We start from the raw sequence: 4,943 nt of genomic DNA on the forward strand, positions 1-4,943 counted from the left end.
TAGTGATGGTGTCTGTGCCACAGTCCAGCACTTTATGCATATGTTGTTGTGAAACGCAGAAAAAATCTATCCTTGAATAACTCCCGTGTGGGTTTGAGTAAAAAGTCAAATCCTTCCCTCTAGGGTTATTTCTTCTCCATGGATCAGTAAGACCTCGCTCTCTTATGACATTGTTTAGTACCTTAGATTTTTTTGCACTTGGTCCCTGTTCTGGAGGCAATCTATCCAGCTTACCATTCTGCACTGTGTTAAAATCACCCCCAATCACTATCATCCCTTTCCCATTGTTGGCAATTACGTTGGCTATATTTTTAAAGAATGCCGCATTTTCCTCATTTGGGGCATAAACATTTAGTATGGATATTGTCATATCGCTTATGGAACCAACCATCATTATATATCTTCCCAGATGATCTTTTATCACTTTCTCTGTATGAAATTGCAGGGATTTATTTATTAATATGGCTACTCCCCTTCTTTTTCCAAAAGAAGCATGAAATACTAAAACCCACCAACCAGAGGTGTGTCTGGTACAGATGTGGAATTATTGGCTCTCACAATGTTGAGGCAACTGGGAAGAAGACAAACCAAAAAGGCTTGTGTGATTCAGACATTCATCAAAAATGGTCCAGTAGAACTGTTCAATGTGTCATGACTTCAGAAGCTCAAATCCTCTCTAAGTTCTAGTGAGAGTGGAAGAGATTATAAAATGAGAGAAGCAGGGCCCTCCCTCAGAGCTGAAACAGCTCAGTTGGGAGAGCGTTAGACTGAAGATCTAAAGGTCCCTGGTCTGATCCCAGGTTTCAGCAGAGGAAGAGCATTGACTTTACTTTCCAGTGGAGGACCTGCAGACATGAAGGAAACTACCATCTTGTCCTGTGCATTCTTATGACATTCAAGACGTTTTTGGAGCCTGTTGTTGGATTTTGCCACAGAGAATCAGAGCCAATCAAACGCATGGTGGACTTTAACATGGAGGATTGAACAAGTCAAGAAAGCAGCAGTTTGACCTTCACAGGTGTTTCTTTTCCTGTCTAAATGCTGTAGAAAGAGCCTGAGTAGCTCAGACGGTAGAGCATCAGACTTTTAATCTGAGGGTCCAGGGTTCAAGTCCCTGTTCAGGTGCTGTGGTTGTTCCAGTGTTTGACACCATGGTACTGGATGAAGTTTAGTGTTGAACAAACGGTCATCATTAAAAGTAGAAGTGTTCTTGTCTTGCCACTGTGAGACTGTCACTAGAAAAGTGACAGTTTGTGTCACTGCAGGTCAAATGTGAGATAAAAGTGACTAATAATAATTTCATGTGGCATGCAATTAACAAAACACCTACATTAATGGTTGCAGGGGGGCTGGAGCCTATCCCAGCATCTACGGGCGAGAGGCAGGGTTCACCTGTGAGCTCTGTCAGGTATGAAGGAACCTGACTGTTGAGGACGTCAAACCTGCAAAGACACAAACACACCCACCAACTGGACCCTGCACACACAACGCTGCATAGGACCCAGGCCTGGGGCCGTCACCAGTGTTCCCATAGAAACCACCAGCGTAGTCCAACATTGGGAACATGAACTGTGTTATAATACTTTTCCAGACGTCTCATGGAAAAAGTCAACAGAAGGACAAAAGTAATTTTAGCCCACCAGATATTTGTTTGGACACTGAGTTCATGTGAAATTTAAATGACAGCTGAGAATCACGCCAGAGGCCTGGATATTCCAAGTCTTCAACTTTTGCTTTTGTTGTTCCATCAAGAAAGCCAATGAGCCAGTTAGTTGACAACCAAGAATCAGGTCAAACGGAAAACAACATACGATATGAGGTTTTTCTTGTTTCTTAACGGGCAGCCAAAAATATTTTCAGCATTGGATCATTAAAGTCTGTTTCATTTCTGATGTCGTGTTCAAAAATAATTGCTCACCTAAGAAGATTCTAAAAAGTCCGACTTTCTCAGTGATATTCTCTTCTCAGGCTTTCAAATCTTTTACATTTCCATTTTCCACAAGTGAGTAGAAAGTTGTTACTCTCTTTGAATCCAGGATTTAAATCTAGGGTTCATTTCATGAGGCTTGAACCCTGGATTAAAAGCACATCATTAAATGACTTGTAGTGATATTCTCCTGTTAACATTCCAAATTATTCATTGAGATTTGGACTTTACGGAAACATTTTTCCAGATTTTGGTGGGCCAGTACAGCAGGAACTGGGGCTCATTCATGTAGTGGTGTAAATTTGAGCCTGGGTTTCTTCCCCTGCAAGATAAATCTGGAAAGCATTTTGTTCAATTCAGAAACGATTTTGAAGGCAATTTCTCCAGTTGGTCCTGGAACTAGAAAGAGATCTTGTGGGAGGACATTTATTTTTACTCTATCAATCCTGTGACTCAGACTCAGAAAGGAAATGGAGTTCCATCTTCTTCTATCATCTTCAAGGAGTTCTGGCCCCAATCCAGGTGGAGGTTTTCCTCCATGTGTTCTGGAGGTGAGGGATTGAAGGTCAGAACCTGTGTTTTAGAATGGAGAATTAATATCCAGCAGAGCTTCCCAGTGTTTCAGAGTTTTATTAATGCAGGTCCTGTGTTAGGGGGCTCACTTCAATATGTTAAAACATCATCAGCGTCCAGCGCCACCTTGTGTTCTTCTCCATTTATGTGGACACCTTTAATATTTGTGGTCTCTCTCAACCACTGTACGAGGGGCTCGATATGAAGAGCTGGAAGCAGCAGGAACTGGAGGGTCATGTCTCATGGTCTCTCTTATTTTGATATCCCATTTGTGTCCTGTTCTTCCTGTTTTAGTTTGATGTCGAACCTCCCTCTCATTTTCAGGTTACTTCACTTGCCCTTGTCTTCTGTTTGCCTGAGTCTCTCGGTGCATCTGAATAGACGTCAGGACTCTGGCAGGGAACGACCTCAGCAGAGACTCCTCTATTTCGAGGAAAGTAGAGCTCAGAGAACCCTTTTTTGACATCATTCAACATCCTCAGGGACGATCGTTTACAAAGTTCGATTCAATATAGGACACATAAAATCACACCACATGAAGCAGGCTAATGAATAATAAATCAAATATAAAAATGCTTTATTTAAGATATAAAATATCTTGTGAATATCTGGAGCTTAATTCCAGCAGCAGACCTCCTCAGGTGATGGAATTTATATTTGACATGTTTACCATAAAATGAGACACATTTGCAGTCCATTGAAATCTACTTGTGTTCATGGTGAGTTGATTTCAAAACATGAGCTGACAGAATCTACGTTTAGGGAGGAACCACCATATCCAGGTGTCTGGACCTTTTTGTCGTCAGAGCCATCAAAGTAGCAGACTAAGCTAGCAGACATTAGCATTGAGAAGAAACTGATACCTGGAGCCTACTTTTGGGTCTGGTCAAGTGATAACAAAAAAATATGACATCATTGTCAGACTGACGCCTGCTCAACACTGACCAAACACTGCCTTATTGCATTGTGGGAAATTTCAGCTTGGTTTGTGTCCATCAGTACACGCAAGAAATTTGTCTCATGCTGCCGGGACCTGGAGCCGAACCGGGGTTGCTGCGGCCACAACACAGAGTACTAACCACTATGGGATCACGGCCTCCTCAACACCAGATTGAGCGTCCATGTCTTTGAGATCAAACAAAGAATTCTAAAATCAAACACAAAACCCTTAGATCAAAGGTTGAAGTTCCTCAAGATTCAATTTTAGCTCAGACCCTCTTCAAGGTGGAACCAGCAGAGGAGCTCAGTAGAGACAACTGGACAGCAGCAGGACAGAACAGAGGCTCTGCACAATGGCAGGAGACAGGAAACAGGTTTGGACCATCTGGGCTTCTGTCTACTTTGATGGTTTTTAAAACATTGAAGGAAAATGTAAAAATCAACATTGCGTTTAAATCATGATTTCTAGTTGAGTGTGTTTGCTCATCTGTTCCAGAAGCTTCTTCTAGAGTTGACCCTGAATGAGTGGAGGGACCTTTTTGATCATCAGGACTGGTTTTTGATGCCCTGATGGTGCATCGGGGTCATCATGGTCCTCCACCATCTGCAGGGGTTCCAGGACTGTTGTGGTGTTTGTGGGAACTGCAGGGAGAAGCTGAGACCTGGAGAGGAAGTCCCGGACACCAGCAGACCTCTCAACACCTGCAGCATTTTTTCAGCTCCACCAAACCCAACATTCACTGCCTCCTCATCATCTGGGCATCAAAAGCAGCTCAGACCTGCTGCAGCTCAGCAGACCTCAGCCATTTTTAGGATGTCTCAATGATTCTCCTTCACATGATTTTCATTCAGAAACAATAGAATTGTCAAATATCACAACAGTTTTCAGCTTGCTGGTAAACAACATACACACACACACACACACACACACACAAAAAGTTTGTGTTTGTGAGAAGATTAAAAAAATTGACTGTGCTTCGATGAAAATGAAATGTTGAATATCAATCCTCTACTCATGCTCATGGGTGTGTAGTTGTTGTGGCCGAGTGGTTAAGGCGATGGACTAGAAATCCATTGGGGTCTCCCCGCGCAGGTTCGAGTCCTGCCAACAACGTTAAACTGCTGTTCCAGAGGAGACAACATCTGCTCCTCCTTTAGGTCCATGTGTCAAAGGTTTTCTTTCAAGGGCTGTAGCAGCTGATGATGAGGGAGAGAGAGAGGATTGGTAGCATGTTGTCTTGTCTCAACCATTCTGGTGTTGACCAAAATCTTTGTTGATACTCCAGTGGTGGTGAAGGTGATGGAAATGTTCCAAGTGGGACGGTTCCATGTTCAACCAGTTTCATCTGGAACTGAGGTGGAGCTTAGGGTTAAGTAGGAATTGGTTTGGTTTAGTCCCTTGGTTTGGAATCCATCTTAGTCAGGACATTTTGAGAAAATTATATCATGTCGTTGTAGTTATTTTGATTTACAACACTGGAAAAAAAAATCCCCTCCCCTCCAA

General features: G+C 42.6%; 2 non-coding genes across 2 annotated transcripts; both read left to right on the forward strand.

The window, feature by feature from the left end:
* The first annotated feature begins 1,052 nt into the window (after positions 1–1,052).
* trnak-uuu (transfer RNA lysine (anticodon UUU)) lies at positions 1,053–1,125 on the forward strand. The gene has a single exon. It is a non-coding gene; the product is annotated as a tRNA-Lys (tRNA).
* A 3,346-nt stretch (positions 1,126–4,471) lies between these two features.
* On the forward strand, positions 4,472–4,553 carry trnas-aga (transfer RNA serine (anticodon AGA)). The gene has a single exon. It is a non-coding gene; the product is annotated as a tRNA-Ser (tRNA).
* The last annotated feature ends 390 nt before the right edge of the window (positions 4,554–4,943 follow it).

Source organism: Aulostomus chinensis, chromosome 4 (assembly GCF_037954235.1).
Source record: "Aulostomus chinensis isolate RoL2024-O1b breed Wild chromosome 4, RoL_Achi_v1.0, whole genome shotgun sequence".
Lineage (NCBI taxonomy): Eukaryota > Metazoa > Chordata > Actinopteri > Syngnathiformes > Aulostomidae > Aulostomus > Aulostomus chinensis.